This window comes from Lolium perenne, chromosome 2, assembly GCF_019359855.2.
Source record: "Lolium perenne isolate Kyuss_39 chromosome 2, Kyuss_2.0, whole genome shotgun sequence".
Lineage (NCBI taxonomy): Eukaryota > Viridiplantae > Streptophyta > Magnoliopsida > Poales > Poaceae > Lolium > Lolium perenne.
In genome coordinates, this window is record NC_067245.2 from 325,162,456 (window position 1) to 325,181,883 (window position 19,428).

Here is a 19,428-nt window from a genome sequence, read left to right on the forward strand (position 1 = left end):
CAGCTCAAAACTAACAAGACATTGGACCACATCATTCTGCAACCTCTGTAGACTTTCTGGATTGATTACCTTCTGAGAAATTACATTGAGGAATGCACATAGCTTCACAATGGGTACTCGAACATTTTCCGGTAGAAGCCCCCTCAATGCAATCGGAAGCAATTGCGTCATTATCACGTGGCAGTCATGAGACTTCAGGTTCTGAATTTTTTTTCTCTGCCATATTTAGTATTCCCTTTATATTGGAGGAGAAGCCAGACGGGACCTTGATACTGCTCAGGCATTCAAAAAAGATTCCCTTCTCTGCTTTTGTAAGAGCGTAATGACGTCCTTTATCTGTCTCATGCAGTTTGCTTGGGTCTTTCTTACGTTGCTAGTCCTCCCGTGCTTCTGGTGTATCTTTTGTCTTCCCGTACACGCCCAGGAAGCCTAGCAGGTTCACGCAAAGATTCTTCGTCACGTGCATCACATCGATTGAAGAGCGGACCTCTAGGACTTTCCAATAGGGTAGCTCCCAAAATATAGATTTCTTCTTCCACATGGCCGTGTGTCCGGCAGCGTCATTCGGAACAGACTGTCCGCCATGATCATTTCCAAAGATTACTTCTAGATCCTTGACCATACCAAATATATCAGCACCATCACGGTGGGTAGGTTTCTTTCGGTGATCTGCCACACCGTTGAAATGCTTGCCTTTCTTTCTTACGGGATGGGTACGCGTAAGAAATCGACGGTGCCCCAGGTACACGACCTTCTTAGATTTATCCAAATATACATTGTCAGTCTCATCTAAACAGTGCGTGCATGCATTGTATCCTTTGTTTGACTGTCCTGAAAGGTTACCAAGAGCAGGCCAATCGTTGATGGTTACGAAAAGCAGCGCTCGTAGGTCAAATTCCTCCTGTTTGTGCTCGTCTCACACACGTACACATGTTATGGCCCACAGCTGTAGAAGTTTTTCAACTAATGGCTTCAGGTACACATCAATGTCGTTGCCGGGTTGCTTCGGGCCTTGGATGAGCACTAGCATCATAATGAACTTCCGCTTCATGCACAACCAAGGAGGAAGGTTATAGATACATAGAGTCACAGGCCAGGTGCTATGACTGCAGCTCTGCTCTCCAAAAGGATTCATGCCATCTGTACTTAGACCAAACCTTAAGTTCCTTGCATCCTCTGCAAAGTACGGGTAATTTCTATCGATTTTTCTCCACTGCGACCCGATCTTCTTTGTGCCATCGCAACAACCTGGCGTGCTCTTTTTTTCTGAACAAACGTTTCAGCCGTGGTATTATAGGAGCATACCACATAACCTTTGCAGGAACCCTCTTCCTGGGGCGCTCGCTCTCAATATCACCCGGGTCATCTCGTCTGATCTTATACCGCAATGCAGTGCACACCGGGCATGCATCTAAATTCCCATACTCACTGCGGTAGAGGATGCAGTCATTAATTCATGCATGTATCTTCTGCACGTCTAATCCTAGAGGGCAGACAACCTTCTTCGCTTCGTACGTACTGGCGGACAATTCGTTGCCCCTTGGAAGCTGCTTCTTAATTATTTTCAGCAACTTTTCAAACTCCGAGTCAGTCACACCGTTCTCTGCCTTCCATTGCAACAATTCCAGTGTGCTACCTAGCTTTTTCTGGTCATCTTCGCAAGTTGGGTACAACAATTTGTTGTGATCCTCTTAACATCTGGTCGAAGTTCAACCTTTCCTTTTCAGTTTCATAGTCTCTCCTTGCATCAGCAATGGCCCGACCAAGATCATCAGCAGGCTCATCTGATGCATCTTGATCTTCTGCTTCATTATCTTCATTGCCTTCTGATGGAAAACAATTCCCCTTTGCAGTATCACCGTATTCAGCGAACATGGGATAGTTGTCATCATCCTCTTCTTCTTCATTGTCTTCCATCATAACCCTTCTTTCTCCGTGCTTGGTCCAACAATTGTAGTGGGGCATGAAACCGGACCGCAGCAGGTGGGTGTGAATGGTCCTCGAGGAAGAGTAATTTATGATATTCTGACAGTTAACACATGGACAATATATAAAACCACCCCGTTTGTTTTCCTCAGCCACATCAATAAAAAATTTCAGGCCCGAAGTGAACTCGTGAAGGCGTCGGTCAATGTACATCCATTGCCGATTCATCTGCATGATATAATTAAGCTTATCAAAAACCATTACAAAACATCATGATTAGTGAAGCGATGTATATATACACATGCATTTCATCAATGACAGATGAAAGGATAAAGTTGTTAACCTCGATGGAGAAGGAAAAAGACAGGAGCAAGCTTTAAGTGTGGTTTGTTTTGTGTGAATTCAAGTGGCAAAAGCTCTTAGGCATTTCATCGAACACCTCTTGTGCATAAGAAGAGAACAAAGCAACATACACCTCTCTTGTGCCTTTAGTCCCGGTTGGTAAGCCAAACCGGGACTAAAGGTGCACGGGCCGTGGCGTGGCCTGACGCAAGACCTTTAGTCCCGGTTTGTAATACAAACCGGGACCAAAGGCCTCAAACGAACCGGGACTAGATGGTGGCGTCGCCCCGCGCCAAACGAACCGGGACCAATGCCCCCCATTAGTCCCGGTTCGTTTTTTAACCGGGACTAAAGCTCCCAGGGGCTTTGGACCAAAGGCATGTTTTCTACTAGTGTATAGGGGGCGAGGGGGGACTATAAAGGTATGGGACACCCTCTTCTGAGACCGCTAAGCTTCGAGGCCAGCAACGGCATGAGAGGCGCCCTCCACTTTTAGATTGAGTTCGATTCGTCGAGCATGTGCTAAGCACGACATCTTATGTGGAAGTATAAAGTCATGCCTAGCCGGCGGTATGCAGGGCGTCTCATCAGGAGGCGTAAAGTCATGCATGATCATGGCTGGTGCTAGCGGCATCAAGTCATCCATGTCGTTGTTGCGATCGAAGGTGGTGCGATAGTGGCTGGCGGTATGTGACTTCATCGGCTTCCAGCGGCATCCGATTAGCGAGGTGTCGATCGTATCAAATGGTCCTTCTTATTTTCCTCTCCCGCATGCCGATCGAACGGTCTGTCTAATTTTCGTCTCCCGCATGTTCTTTTCCTTGCAAAGAAAAGGAATAAAAAATGTGAGGCGTGAACGGCCGGCTCTCTCTTTTCTTTTCCTGGTTGAACTCGGACCAGGAGCAGATCGACCATACTGTGGACTGCAAGGTCCTTCCGACCTTTTGCTTTCTCCCCCGCAGACCATGTCTCGGACCATGTCTGCTAAGAAGCCAAGAAAATAACATGCCTCTGGAGGAAACCAAGAAAAGAGCATGCATCCGGAGGAAGCAAATGGGATCATTTGATAGTCGGTGCTTTCAGCGCGGAGCACGAATCAGAGAAGAGCCACGGAGCAGGCAAGCCGCTCCATTCCCGTCCCGATATATCTCCAACTGATATGCCCGTGAAGCCCGACACAACAACAAAATTTTCCTTGTTCATAGAATTAGCAAGTTTGTTGAAGTAGTAACAACAAGCATTCATGCGTTCACCTTTTTTGAACAAATATATATTGAGTCAGCAGGCTGCCTCATTAAAAACCTTCCAGTCCCCTTCGGTACCCTGGAAGGAAAAGAGTGCATCTGGGACCTGCTGCTCCACAATCACAGTAGCGTTACATCATCCACTAATTGTGGATACAGAAAAACAGGCGGGCTCTCAAGCCAGAAATTTACATTATCACAATCTACTGTCCTAGCTACGAGGTCCGCTGCTTTGTTTGCTTCCCTGGGGCAATGTCCAATGGTCGTAGAGCTGAACCCTGCCATCATAATCCGACATTCATCTAAGAAAGCCCCTCCAACAATTATGTTCTCCAAAAGGATTATGGAAGGCATTAACCACCTCGAGAGATTCTGTTTCAATATCAATATTGTTGCAACCAATGCGTTCAGCCAACCGAAGTCCATCACGCACAGCCTGAGCTTCAGCAGTTGCAACATCAATAACACCCTCGATCTCCACTCTACAAGCAGCTAGGAACTGACCTTGGAAATCACGAATAATACATCCCGTCGAGGCCGTCCTAGTATCCAGGTTAATAGCCGCATCAGTATTTAGCTTAACTTTTCCACTTGGAGGTTTAGTCCAACCTTTTCTTATCATTCCACTCATATTCTTTTTTGCCCGGAGGCTGTTAGACACCATCGCCTTGATTGATAGCGCCAGTCTGCTGGGAATAGGAGCTGTCCCGTTGTGCTTGAGTTCCCTTCGCCGCCACCAAATGAACCAAGCCGCTGTGGCAATCACCTCTTTAACTTCTAATCCGCTCAGACCTGGGATAGCTGGTTGTCTCGACCGAAGAAGGTGTTCCAGAACCACACTTCCTGATCGGTCTTCTAGAGCTGCACTCTGAATAATATTAGTTAAGCCGAGCACCTCCCATACTTCAAGAGCACGATCACATTTGAACATCATATGCGCAATGTCCTCCGCACCCCAATCACATACATGGCATTGACCAGATCCACCAATGTGTCTATTAGCAAGGGTACACATACATGGTATGATTCCATGCAGAGCCCACCAAGTGAAGATCCTCTCCTTGGCCGGAACTATCAATTTCCAGCAAATGTCCCATACAGGGTTTATAGCAGAGCTCCCTGCCTCATCTCTTCTCCTAGTCCTGCTACCATATTGATGTTGCCACTCCATATGATAAGCCGATTTTACTAAGAAAATCCCATTTTTTGGTACCATGCCATACAATAGAGTCCCCAATCTCCCAAGGTGGTAGGGGTATAGCCTGGATTCGTCTCACATCGATTGGGTAGAAGTTGTCCTCCGATGCTGGACATCCCATGTACCTGTCGTTGGGTTAATCAGCTCATGTACCTTCCCAATCATGATACCACCTTGTCTTGTAGACATCTTCTTATCTGGGTTGTTTGGCAACCACGGGTCATGCCAGACTAATTTCTGAGCCATTCCCCACACGCCATATATAGCCTCGTTTGAATGTCCCCATTCCCGCCATCAGGCTTTGCCAAGTGAAGGAGGCCCCCTTCTTTAGTTCTGCTTTCAACAGATCCCTAGATGGATAATACTTTGCTCTAAGAATTTGACCACATAAAGATTCATGTGCTTCTACTAATCTCCATATCTGCTTTGCAAGCATAGCCAAATTAAAACAGTGTAGGTCTCTGAACCCCATGCCACCTTGCTTTTTTGGAGTACACATTTTCCACCAAGAATACCAATGCATAGCCTTTTTGCCATCTTTCTCACCCCACCAAAACCTTGCTATTGCCGCCGCTATTGCTTTGCAAATTCCCTTTGGCAATTTAAACACAGACATAGCATATGATGGAATAGCTTGAGCGACAGCTTTCAGCAAAATCTCTTTCCCGCCCATGGACAGGTTCTTCAGATTCCAACCACTAATAATTTGGCACACACGGTCCACTAAGTGTTGGAAACAGTCAGATCGATCTACCCCCACATGTGAGGGGAGGCCCAAGTACCTCTCGGTTAGAGCTTCTGAGTCTATATGGAGCGCTGAACATACAACCTCCCTATCCTCTGCACTTGTATTGGGGCTAAAAAATATACTCGACTTTGGGTCACTCACCAGCTGTCCCGAACTGGCACGATACAAGTCTAACACCTTCCGAACAGTAGCAGCATTAGGCACATCCGCCTTCATTAGAATCAGAGAATCATCGGCAAAAAGTAGGTGAGATACCGATGGTGCCCCGCGACACACTCTGACTCCTTGAATACCGCCACTAGCCTCTTCATGTGTCAACAAGCTTGAGAGACCCTCAGCACATAGCAGAAAAAGGTACGACGAGAGTGGGTCCCCTTGCCGCAGCCCCCTAGTAGGAACAAAAGTATCCGTCTCCTCGTCATTAAACCGACTGAAGAAACACAAGACATAATCATATTTATCCATTGTTCTGCAAATCCTAGTCTTGCCATCATATCCCTCAGAAAGCTCCATTCAACACGGTCATATGCTTTGTGCATATCAAGTTTTACAGCACAATAACCGTTTTTACCTTGTCTCCTTCCTTTGAGCGTATGAACACACTCGTAGGCAACTAGCACATTGTCAGTTATCAAATGCCCTGGGACAAAAGCACTTTGGGCAAGACTAATTACCTCAGGCAGTATCCCTTTCAGTCTATTTGCAAGAACTTTAGATATGATCTTGTACAAAACATTGCACAGACTTATCGGCCTAAATTGAGTGATCAACTCAGGATTATTTATTTTTGGTATCAGAATAATAGCAGTCTCATTCCACCCTGGCGGTATCACACCAGACTGCAAAGACTCCAACACTTCTTTCGTTAGCATAGAATTAGCAAGTTTGTTGAAGTAGTAACAACAAGCAATAAAGGGAAATCTGTTCTAGATAGCCTCATGCGCAGAGACTTTCAGGTACCAGAAGGAACTGAGAGGACCTAGGACCGTGCTGACCAGTTTTGGTATCGGAAGAAAAAAAAATCTTGCAGTGGCATTTTGTTGTAATTTGTTACAAGTGTGACACAAGGCATTCATGCGTTCAGCTTTGTAAGGCCGGGAACGAAATTCCGACAGCCCTCACTCAAAACATTCCGAAAGTACTTTTATAGCCCCATCGATCGATCAGTTTTCCCCAAAGTCGCCCCCTGCTTCTTCCTCTCCTTCCTAGCTGGCCGAATCGAGCGGCCACTCCCAGAATCAACGCCGCCTTTCTACAGTTCTACTTCATCCCCGCCTCCGACCGCCGCTCGCTGTTGTCTGCATCCATGCAGACGCCTCCGACTTCCTAGGTGCTCCTCGTCTAGGCACCTCGGCCAGCACCTCTCCCATCGCTTCGCCGCCCCACATGCTCCTGCTCGCCCAGCACCTTGCCGCCGGCGATCTGCAGCAGCAGCACCTCACCGGCTTCGCCTCCTCGCCGCCACAGCAGTAGCTTCTCCTCTGCCCCAACACTCCATCAGCAACAGCAGCTTCTCCTCTGCCACATTAGCAACAACAACAGTACAATTAGTTCAGTATCGAGTCAATAAAACATGATTACACAGAATAAGCCTATCTACACCTTGCATGATTAAACAGAATATCATAATCACCAAGACAAGAACAACCCACGGATACAGGGACTTCGCAAGTTGCAACTTAAAAGACCACCCAAGCAACCGCTGATACAGTGAAAAGGGAAATAATTTTTACTAGTGACTGGATTTCTTTTCCCAAAAGCTAAACTTGTCTCTGAAAAACAAGAGTTAACTGAAACCTAAACAATACCATCTGGAACCTAAACGGAGTAAAAGAGAGCTAATTGAAATTTTAACCGATTTTTTTAGACGTCTATTTTTTTTATAGAGTAAAAAAAGTATATTACTGGATGTCAAACAGGCCAAACCTGAACTTTAGAATTAACATGCTTGGCACAATATAGTGCCAGTGTATTGATGGGGCATATTTGTCTCCTTGTACGTAGTTGAGATCAAATTCAGGGTTTTCACAGCCAAATTAAGTTACTAGCAGCGCGGTATTTTGCGAAGTACTCTAAGCATGGCTAAGCACATAGCACTATGCACAAGAGATATGAACAATGGAGTAGAAGGCACCTCTATAAAACCAGCAAGGCAACTCCAAGTTCGGGGTACAAATCTTGACTGGCTGGCGGCTTATAAGAATATAATGCAAGCATTTTCAGAAATCAGAAATCACAGCAAGCTTAATTTGCTAGATCTTGGATCGCACAGGTATCTCTAAATAAGTGGGGACTTTACTCGTCAACAAGCAAGAGAAAAAAGGCACAAAAGTGAACGGAGGCAGTAGTATTATTAAGACTCAAAATGATTCCCGCCATTCCGAAAAGCTTGTCGCAAGCACCTGTAACGATTCAGCTAAATCAATTTTACAAAGACACCCTCTACAATTCAAATTCTTACAAGAAACTCTCTAATTCCAAATCGATCGGCAGCTGTAGCTCGAGTCGTCCAACATAGAATATCGTTTTCTTACAAAACAGTAAAACTAATACACAACACATTTTCTTACAAAAAAGATGTGAAAAAAAATAACTTACTATACCAACATAGAATATCATTTTGTTTCTTGAATATTTCAGGGACCGTGGTCAAGATAAAATCTTACTTTAATCAGTCAAGGTATGGTGTACAACATAGTAAAGTAGGTAAGCACATCCTCATGGACAGAGTACTGGGCTCATATTGACGCTTTCCACATTCACCCAATAGATTTAGACATCTTCGTGACTTGGGTTTTTTTTTTTTTTTGGAACGGTTACGGTGAGGCAAACCCCACAGCTCAAACTTTATTAAAGAGAGAACTAAGGCAAGCTAGCTAATCAAACCTTTACATCATCAGCAATTTAGCTTGAGAACCTATGCACATGTAAAATCATGTCATGGATGAAATTACTGCAGCAAATCTGGGTCTTTCATCTCTGAAGATTTTCCCGTTTCTCAATTTACATACGTGCCAACAAGCTTTAAAAGCCACTTCAACGAAAAAAAAAAGTTTGCTAAAGCTTCTCCTAGCATTTGCAGCCACTTCTAATACATCATCTCCTGGTTCGCACTTAATCTGAAGGTAGTTCTAAATTCTTTGGCCAAAATTACACTCAAAGAACAGATGTTGACGATCATCACAATCTCTACCAGGACACAACTCACAGTGGTTATCATCAGTTACTTTCCAGCTCCTCTTCAATAGATCTCTTGTATTCAGACATACAACCAATGGCTCGTGAACTAAAGCATAGTACTTGGAAGTGAAATACTCTCCATTATGCCACACACATTTCCATTCATCCCTCTTAGATGTGTTCAACTCAATCCATCAAGCCAGGAAGAAATAACAAGGAATTCCTCATAAGCTCGTGCGGATAGGGCCATATGAAACAACTCCGTTCTGTCTTGAGACTGCCGCATGTCTTGCACAGATATTTTGTCATCAACTGCAAAGGAGAACAATCCATTTAGAATAATAAGGGTTTCCCCCCGTTTCCATTAATATGAAATCAACAGAAGTAACAAAAGTCTTTTTTTTGCAGAAAGTAGAACAAAACGAAAATTGGCTGGGCAGACAATAAGCTGTACCAGCTGAAAACTACCAACGCTTATTACAGTCCAGGGGACAAAGCCCGCTACCTCTCTTTTCTCAAACCAAGTTTACTGCCTTAATAAGCCAGGAACAACAAACCAAAACGTGGACTATAAAGCTCAGCCGAGGCCAAGTTTCTTTCTCTTCATTAGGTCGCCTTACACTTGGACCCGCTGCCGGCTTGGACTGGGTTGGAGAAGGCGACTGGAGGGAAAAACCAGTTAGTTAGGAGCAGTTGGCGTTGTAGCTCGGCCATCATCCACTCGCCTCCTGAGGGAACTAGTGCCAGGCTATCTGAAGGAGTTCCTCCCGCTTGTGCTCCATATCCCGGATGTATTGCTGCAAGGTGACTTCCAGAGCAGTCTTGCATAGAATTGCCCACCGATGTATGGTCGAGATCAATCTGTCCCATGCATCCCTCATGGTTTTCCATATCCTGCCCTGAAAACACATGTCATTACGGTAAGTCCAAAGGCACCACACGGTGGCGGAAGAAATCATGTTAATATGACCATGGTTATTAGGAGCAATCCATAATCTAGCAATAGATAAAATGTCAGCTCCAATTTGTATTTTCACTATATCAGATATTGCTTCCCAAATGAAAACTGCTACAGAGCAAGAACATAGCAAATGGTGAGAAGTTTCAGGTTCACGAGCTCACAGCAGAATACACATGTAAGGTCATCGATCGGACGTCGTTTAGCTAAGTTATCCCTGGGTAACAACTTATTTTTACTAAACAACCATAGGAACACGTGAATTCAGGGAGGAACAGTAATGTTCCATATCGCTGGCGTGTGGATTCGTTTGATCCCAGGATCATTGACAATCGCATAGAAGCTCTTAACTGAGTAAACACCTGATGGATTATACATCCATATTAGTGAGGAGTCGAGTCGATCGTATCAAACGGTCCTTCTTATTTTCCTCTCCCCTCTCCCGCATGCTGATCGAACGGTCTGTCTAATTTTCCTCTCCCGCATGTTCTTTTCCTTGCAAAGAAAAGGAATAAAAATGTGAGGCGTAACGGTCGGCTCTCTCTTTTCTTTTCCTGGTTGAACTCGGACCAGGAGCAGATCGACCAGACTGTGGACTGCAAGGTCCTTCCGGCCTTTTGCTTTCTCCCCCGCAGACCATGTCTCGGACCATGTCTGCTAAGAAGCCAAGAAAATAACATGCCTCTGGAGGAAACCAAGAAAAGAGCATGCATCCGGAGGAAGCAAATGAGATCATTTGATAGTCGGTGCTTTCAGCGCGGAGCACGAATCAGAGAAGAGCCGCGGAGCAGGCAAGCCGCTCCATTCCCGTCCCGATATATCTCCAACTGATATGCCCGTGAAGCCCGACACAACAACAAAATTTTCCTTGTTCATAGAATTAGCAAGTTTGTTGACGTAGTAAAAGCCACTTCAACGGAAAAAAAAGTTTGCTAAAGCTTCTCCTAGCATTTGCAGCCACTTGTAATACATCATCTCCTGGTTCGCACTTAATCTGACGGTAGTTCTAAATTCTTTGGCCAAAATTACACTCAAAGAACAGATGTTGACAATCATCATAATCTCTACCAGGACACAACTCACAGTGGTTATCATCAGTTACTTTCCAGCTCATCTTCAATAGATCTCTTGTATTCAGACATACAACCAATGGCTCGTGAACTAAAGCATAGTACTTGGAAGTGAAATACTCCATTCTGCCACACACATTTCCATTCATCCCTCTTAGATGTGTTCAACTCAATCCATCAAGCCAGGAAGAAATAACAAGGAATTCCTCATACGCTCGTGCGGATAGGGCCATATGAAACAACTCCGTTCTGTCTTGAGACTACCGCATGTCTTGCACAGATATTTTGTCATCAACTGCAAAGGAGAACAATCCATTTAGAATAATAAGGGTTTCCCCCCGTTTCCATTAATATGAAATCAACAGAAGTAACAAAAGTCTTTTTTTGCAGAAAGTAGAACAAAACGAAAATTGGCTGGGCAGACAATAAGCTGTACCAGCTGAAAACTACCAACGCTTATTACAGTCCAGGGGACAAAGCCCGCTACCTCTCTTTTCTCAAACCAAGTTTACTGCCTTAATAAGCCAGGAACAACAAACCAAAACATGGACTATAAAGCTCAGCCGAGGCCAAGTTTCTTTCTCTTCATTAGGTCGCCTTACACTTGGACCCGCTGCCGGCTTGGACTGGGTTGGGGAAGGCGACTGGAGGAGAACCAGTTAGTTAGGAGCAGTTGGCGTTGTAGCTCAGCCATCGTCCACTCGCCTCCTGAGGGAACTAGTGCCAGGCTATCTGAAGGAGTTCCTCCCGCTTGTGCTCCATATCCCAGATGTATTGCTGCAAGGTGACTTCCAGAGCAGTCTTGCATAGAATTGCCCACCGATGTATGGTCGAGATCAATCTGTCCCATGCATCCCTCATGGTTTTCCATATCCTGCCCTGAAAACACATGTCATTACGGTAAGTCCAAAGGCACCACACGGTGGCGGAAGAAATCATGTTAATATGACCATGGTTATTAGGAGCAATCCATAATCTAGCAATAGATAAAATGTCAGCTCCAATTTGTATTTTCACTATATCAGATATTGCTTCCCAAATGAAAACTGCTACAGAGCAAGAACATAGCAAATGGTGAGAAGTTTCAGGTTCACGAGCTCACAGCAGAATACACATGTAAGGTACATGAGGTTGAAGTACTCGACACTGGCCATCTCGGCACGGTGCCAACAGTCGGTCAACAACCAGCCATTCATCGTCTGGAGCAAAAGGAGCAGTATATCACTCTCAGACTAAGACATGAAATATTCATAGCCTACCTAGCTACTATGAATCTAAAGAGCATCTATTAATACTAGAGCAGTTGAGCAGGAAGCAGAATTGACAATCCAAAGGTACAAATTTATGTCAACAGCCGTCACCAGCACAGACAATTCTCAATTAGGCAGGGGGGAAATAAAGTAAAGTTCGATAGTACTAGTGCTAGCAAATAAGCTCTCAAATGGAACAAGGAAAAATTATACAGGACAGCACAAGCACACACACCAGTATATCCCATCTGTTGAGGTCACAAGGAGGGACAGAAGAAAATGAGAAGGTTGTGCAGCTATGATCTATCCCAGTACCACGCAAACTCTAGCATGGGTGCGTGACTGACCAATAACACACACGACTACCAACCAAACAAGAGATTTTGTGTCACAGAAGCCATCCCTGAGTGATCCGGAAGTTCAGACAGACACAAAATATATTGCAGTCATTCTGTCGAATAACGAGTGTGCAAGAGGAGAAAAAAGGGAGGGGACTCCTTCTGCGCACGTCAACGGCGAAGACGGGGTCCTGGAGGCGGCGGCGGAGGTCCAAGGAGGCGAGGAGCTTGAGGTGGAGGTCCTCAGAGGCGAGGAGCTTGAGGCGGAGGGAGAGATCTGGGACTGGAAGCGCATATATAGATGTGGAAGCTCAAATACCACCCCCCGATGCCTGGAGGCACAAGAGAAGACAGAGAAAAGCATGTGCATGGTTTAATCACACCGAGGTGAATAATTTAATCTTACCAACAATTCTAATCCTCAGGGTAAGTTGCGCTGCATAAGATTGATTTCACTCTTAACAGAAGGAGCATATGACCGTGAGAAACAGAAGTTACACATGAGCATATTACTTCACTGTTCAAGACCAGTTTAGTCGTGATTATGACTTTGTACGCACACTCTTCGTCATGGACAAGAGATCAAGGATTGGACATGAATATCACGTATATTCAGCAAGGAATCGGCTATTTTTTCCAACGGAGAAAAAGCTAATGCAATTACTATACATATATGAAAAAAGAATCTGAAAAATGATATACCTCGTAAAATTATAAACAGGAAGGAGTTAGCCAAAAAATGTCCAAATATGTGTACCTGATGCCGCGTCTTTCTCAACATTTCCTCCATCCTTGCTGGAACTGCCTTGGCCATCACTGCACCCACCGGCACCAGCTATTCCATTCCATGTTGATGATACAAAGTTAGTGATCATATTTACAGGAAAATGTAACGTGAACAAAAAAAAAATACAGTATCTAGCTGCAGCTTAACAGGACTGTCATGACAGTAGCGATGCGAAAACCTCTTTTCTCTTTCTAACAATGAAATAAGGCTGTACATAAAAACAGTTGTACAGTAACCATAACATCATGATACAAACCAATCTGATGTGAAAAAAGATGTTTCTTTGTATATGATGAACATAAACATGCCACTCTGAACTATGCATAATTTTTATCTCTGCATTTGGGAATGAGCAGTAGCTTCTTATTCTGAAATAAATATCCCTACATTCCGCACATCTGTGCACATGTTTCTGAGCTTCTTATTCATCTCTGCATTTGGAGAGAACATAAACATGTCAGCCTGAAATAAATGTTTCTTATATTCTGCACAAGAAGAAATATAGCATTTCATGGCCTGCAGGAACATGCATTTCATGTTGTGCAATTTCTATGCAAGAAAGATGAGGAAGACCAAAGAAGAAATAGATGACAAACTGAGTATGCAGCAAGCTCAATTTTGAATTAAAGAAGAAATACTAGATGACAAACTGAGTGTCAGAACGGCGGCGCCGTCAACAGGCGGTTGAGGTCGAGGTCGGGTCAGTGAAGCCGCGGCGCGAGGTCCAGGCCAGGGGGCCGTGCCGCTCCTCCACGGGGTCGAGGCGGGGCATGAGCCCCTCAGCAGCGCGCGAGGGCCAGGAAGCAGGCCGGTCTCCCCTGGGGACGAGGCGGTGCAGGAGGTCAGTGGCGCGCGTCGGCGCCGAAGCCAGCGAGGCCGCTGCAGCACGGCGGCGCCGTCGGCCGTGAGACGGCTTCCTCCGGCGGCGGCGGGGGTGGAGTGCTCAGCCGGGGCGAGGTCTTGGCGGCGGCGGCTAGGGTTTTCCCTATACAATCATTTGTGGGAAAGAAGAGAGACAAAGTCAAAGCGCACTGCGCACACACTCTTCTCCTTAATACGTAGTAGTAATAATAAAAAAAGCCAACTGAAACTGCTCACACAAGATAAACTGAAACTGGGGTCTCGGAACTCAAGGACAAGTAGAGATTGCTAGTGCTGTACTAGTAGCAGCTATTTAGACATGAGCAGCCTAGGCGGACGAGGAGGAGGCGGGCGAAGAGGAGGCGGACGAGGATGAGGCGGACGACGATGAGGAGAGGGACACCGTCGCCGCCGACGAAGACTCCACGTCGCTGGAGTCGTCGTGGCGGCGATGACAGCGGCGGAGGGCGGTGATGAGCGCCGTGATGGCGGTCGGGAGGCGGCGACGGCGGAGACGACGGCGGCGATGATGACGATGTTGCCGATGCCGCCGCTGCCGTCTGTTGTCGCCGGAGGGCACGGGTTGAACGGCGGGCGGGCAGGCCGGCACGGCGGGACGAGCCGACACGGAGACCGCCCGATCAGCGGCCGGAGGCTGCCGCCGGCCGTTGACACACGGCGGCTCCGGCGCGCACGGGCGACGAGGCGCAGGGAGAGGGCGGGCAGTCGAGGAGGGCGGCCGCGGGTGCTGCTGCTGCAGCTGCACAGAATGTACTACGATTCAGCCACAAAGCAAACACGAACTATGAATGAAACCGGCCGGGAAGGAAGAACGGGGATTCAGCTCATTACCGTCGTCGGAGTCGAGGGGGAAAGTGACGCCGGCGACGCGGACGGCCACCAGCAGGAACAGGACGGCAGCCACGACGGCATCAGGGCTCATCTTGTCCATGCCGGCGCTGTGACCTGCTGTGCGCTGCTTTGCTTTGGTCTGCTCTGCTTGGCCCGCGGGGGGGGGGCTTTTAAGGGGGTTGGGGGAATTGACGGGATAATACTGCTACGGGTCCTCACACGTTATTTTGGCTTAAACAACGCTATTTTCACTTATTTTCACTGACTTTGCTCCTCAACGTTAGAGGAGCCAGTTCCAGTCGGCGGACACTTGCTAGCTTACAGCATCTTCGGCAGCGTCCTCCAAAACGTTTCCCAAAGGTTTTTTTCTTTTACGCCGGACATTTTTTCGTCTCCAGTCACGCGTCCCAAAGACTTTTTCCGTCCGGCGCGGCCCTATATGTTGTCCGGCGTCTTGAGCCCGTTCCCGCTCCACAGGGGACGCTCCGGGGACACCGGACAGAGCGAGAAGCGAGGCGGGAAGTGGCGGGGCCAACGCGTCATTGACACACGGACAAGTTTGGGGGCGCGCGTTTGGGGAACGCGACTGGGCAGCGACGCCCCCCAAACGCGGCACGAAGAAAACACGTCCCCCAAACGCTCGATCCAGAGCGCTTTGGGGGACGCTTTGCGAGATGCGACTGGAGATGCTGTTATCCCCCAGATTCAACGCCTTCTGTGTAGCCAACGCCCTTAACTTCACGTTCACCTCCTTTCCGGACTCCTCTGTCCGCAGCCATGGCGGAGCGGTGTTCTCCGCGTGCGCGTCCTCCCCTATCGTCCGTGATTTCATTGTGGCCACCAAGGAGATCTGTCTTGGGAGATCGTCCTACCACTTGCACCGTTCCACGTCTGCGGCGGCGGAGGCTGTCTCTCGCCTTCCCTCTTGGCCGCCGTGCTGGGAGCTTGTCGTCTTCACGGCCGCCTCGGATGGGCTAGGGTTTCCCGGGCCTGGGTCAAACCTGGCCCCTCTCCCCGCCGATGTGGCCGCTGACCCGCCCGAGGTGCATGTGACCGCTAACCAGCCCACCACATGCTTGGACCGTGTGGCCCCGGCCAATCCCAGGATGGGAAGTTTCGGTCCCTCTTTTCTGCCCTCAGCCCGACCCCTTCCCCTTCCCAAGTCACAGCCACCCCCTACCTCCCCATCTCCTCCCATAGCTGCTACTCTGAGCCTCACGCGAATCCTGCCGGCCGGAGTGACGACGGTGAGGATGCCTCCTTCCCCCGTGATGTCCTGTCCTGGCCACCCTCGTTTTCCCCCACCCCTTCTTCGGCCCAGGCGTGCCCTCGTTTTCAGCCCACACGCCGATCAAAAAGCATGGGAGCGCCGCGATCTCGCCGGAGACTCCCTCCGCGGACCGGTCCGTCGCCTCCACCTGCAGTCTGGCTCTGTGCCAGCATCCACTCGCACCTATAAGGACGCTCTGCTCTCCTCCCCTCCTCCCCACTGCAGCCCACCCAGCCCTAGACGCCTCCTCTTTTCTCTAGTCAAAGGAAAAGATCTCTGCTTTCGGTGTCTCTCGCCGGAGCACTTCGTCGGTGGCTGTCGGGACCCGCTTCGGTGTAAGGCGTGTGGCCGTTTCGGTCACCGCAAGAAAGGATGTGAGCTCCCACCTCTCTCCTACTCCCGCTCTGCCGCCTTTCTGTCCTCCATGGCTGACCCCTGTCCTCCCCTGTCCCCTAGGTTGCGCAAGTTGAGCTCCCCTTCGGTTTCCCCCGCGACCCCGTGCCCTGCTGACGACCCGGCGATGCATGCCGCCAGCACGGGGCTCCGGCGGGGCTTCCTCATCAGGCCGCCCACCCCGTACCCCCGTGGCCATGCTGCTACCTCACCTGCGCCAGCTTCTCTGGCGTCGATGGGCACCCCTCGCACCGGCTCGGCAGCTGCCTTGGGCCATAGGGGCCCTCCGACCTTCGCGCCCTTCGGGCAGGCGGCGCTCCTCCCTGAGGCGCCCGCGGTCGGACTACGCCAAGATTTTCATGCCACCCTCGACCGGCATAGCGCGCAGCCAACGCTTCGCCTACGCCTGTTCGAGCCCCCTGCTCTTGCCCCGGCGTCCTCCTCCGCCGTGCGCTGGAAGAACGCGGTGGGAACCCTTTGGTGAGGCTCGCTGCTAGTGATTACGGCGCTCTCTTCGTCATCTTTGGCTCACCGGAGATGCGGGACGAGGTCATGGTGCGCTTTCCGCTCGAGCTCGAGGGGCACCTGATCAAGCTGGAGCGCCCCGAGGATGGTTGCAACCGCCGCTGGAGGTACTCCTCCTTCGCACACATCTCGGCCACCGGGTTCCCGCTTGAATGCGGGACGAGGCGGGATTCGTACGGCTTTCCGCTCCATTGGGAGCGTCTGCTGTATTGACCCGCTCTGCCTGGACAAGCGCGATTTCTCGGCGATGAGGTTGGTGCTGAAGCTCGAGAACGCCTCCAACGTGCCGGCGACCCTCCTTGTCCGCGACTCTCTCGGCGCAAGCTCGGCGGTCGTTGACATCCACCTCGTCCACACCTGGGGTTGCGAGGAGGACGGGCGCGCTCCGGGCTGCGTCCACTTCGACAACCACCTGAGCGCTGGCGCCAACCAAGCCCTCGCTGGTGGTCGACGCCAGTCACGCATGAGCGACATCGACGACGATTCCATCCGTGGCATCTCTCCTCCGCCCCCCACGCAGCAAGCCCCTTCCTCCGCCGTCCTCAACCTCTAGGGGAGGATAGTGGCGTGTCGCCAAGCTGACCTTGCGCGCGCCGCTGCCCTCGCCACCTTGGACGGGCTCCCCGCGGACTCGAGCTCCCCCTGCCCATTGGTCCCTCAGCCCCGCCCACCGAGCTCTGGGACAGGGTCCTTGTCCTTGCCCATCGCCTGGCGACACAGTTCCCTGAGGCAGGGCTCGACGCTGCTTAGGTAACCGTCTTTGCCAAGCCCCCTTCTGCCCTCGCTTCGGTTACGGTTGGCCCCAGTTCTCACCCGCTTTTGTTGCAGTGGTACGACACGCTGCAAGTGTCGGCGACGCCGCTCGTGTCGGAGGACAGCGGCTCTGATAAGGATGTGCATCCCGCGCGCGAGGTGGCCGCTGTCGCTGATAACACGCAGGGTAGCTTCCCCGACGACGCTTTTGCTGCCAACGACGTGGAGCACGAGGATGCGGTTCGCAAACAGCGCGTGCGCCGCAAGCGTGCGATTGATTCTGTGTTCAAGGCCCGCTAGAGCTCCCGTCTCGCGGAGAAGGAAGCGTCGCAGTTCATCTCCATCCTCTCCAAGGCCAAAGCCGTCAAGGCTTCTCGCTACGACCTCTCGGGTGGCTCGCCGCGGCTGTGTGTTGCGGCTGAGGCTGCTGGCTTCGGTCGTACCACTGCAACAGAAGCATCTGAAGGCGCTTGCGGTGGCTTGCGGTGTCGACCCCGACGCCATCGTCGATACCGCGGCGGTGCCCTCCCCTTCAGCATGATGACGCACAGCGTCTGCGCGGCCCCCCAGCTCCGGTTGCACCTCTCCGTGGGTGCAGCTCGTGGCTGCTGGCCGATGCTCCTCCCTTGCGTGCTTAGTATTTGCTTCTGCTCCGTCCGCTGTGTCGGCACCCCCTTGGAGCTGTTTTCCACCTTTTTCTTTGTTTTCTTTCCTCTCTGGCCTTATGCCACTGTTTGAAGCTGCACGCCTCTGTTTTTTTGCCTTGTACCCCGGTGCTTACCATGTGAATCAATGAATGGGCCTCTTTGTTTTTCCGTGGGCTCCTGGAACGTTCGTGGGCTTGGTGACAGCGACAAGTGCGACCATGTAAAAGCTGACCTGGCCTTTGCGCGGCCCAATTTAGTTGGGCTTCAGGAGTCGAAACTCGGGCCCATTTCTATCTCGAAAGCCGCCTCCTTCCTCCCCCTTCCCTCTGTTCTCTCGAATCCGTTGAGGCTATCGGCGCATCGGGGGGGGCTTTTCTCAGCCTGCGATAGCTCCCTCTGTACGTTAGTCAACGCTTCCCCCTCGCGGCATATTCTCTCCCTAGATCTCTCGATCAACAAAGACGGTAGTTTGTTTCGCTTCACCAATGTCTACGCTCCCTGCGACGGCGCCGAGAAACCAGCCTTCCTCCGAAACCTTGCGACACACGATCCCGGTGATGACATCCCCTGGATCATTGCCGGTGACTTCAACCTCACCCGCCACCCGTCAGATAGAAATAATGCTAACTTCTCTACCTCGGAGGTAGAGCTTTTTAATGACGCGATTAATACCCTTGGGCTCTTTGAGCTCCCCCTTCGCGGCCGCAAGTACACCTGGTCGAACAAGCGGGCCACTCCCACTCTTATCCGCCTCGACAGGGTTTTCATTAATCACGCCTGGAATGTTCGCTTTCCCTCCTCCTCCATATCCTCTATCTCTCGTGACACCTCTGATCATGTGCCCCTTTTGGCCAAGATTTCCACCTCGATCCGTAAGGGGGGGCTTCTTTCGGTTTGAGCCCGCCTGGGCCCTTCATCCTCGCTTCCGTTCCAGTATAGCTTGCGCTTGGAACTCCACCTACCGGGCAGATTCCACTGCACGGTTGGTTTCGCGCCTCAAGCTCTGCCGTTCCAAATGCAAGGAATGGGCAAGACGTGTTTCCCCTTGCTCCGAGAGGGAAAAGGACTGCCGTCTTCTTATCCAGC

General features: G+C 49.8%; 1 long non-coding RNA gene across 2 annotated transcripts; it reads right to left on the reverse strand.

The window, feature by feature from the left end:
* Window positions 1–10,981: 10,981 nt before the first annotated feature.
* Window positions 10,982–14,213, reverse strand: LOC139830040 (uncharacterized). Of its 2 annotated transcripts, XR_011752869.1 has the most exons (3): window positions 13,012–14,163; window positions 11,769–11,865; window positions 10,982–11,545 (listed from the first exon to the last, which is right to left on the reverse strand). It is a non-coding gene; the product is annotated as an uncharacterized lncRNA (long non-coding RNA). The 2 variants fall into 2 exon arrangements; XR_007864203.2 differs by lacking the exon at window positions 11,769–11,865 and having other exon boundaries at window positions 13,012–14,213.
* Between the last annotated feature and the right edge of the window lie 5,215 nt (window positions 14,214–19,428).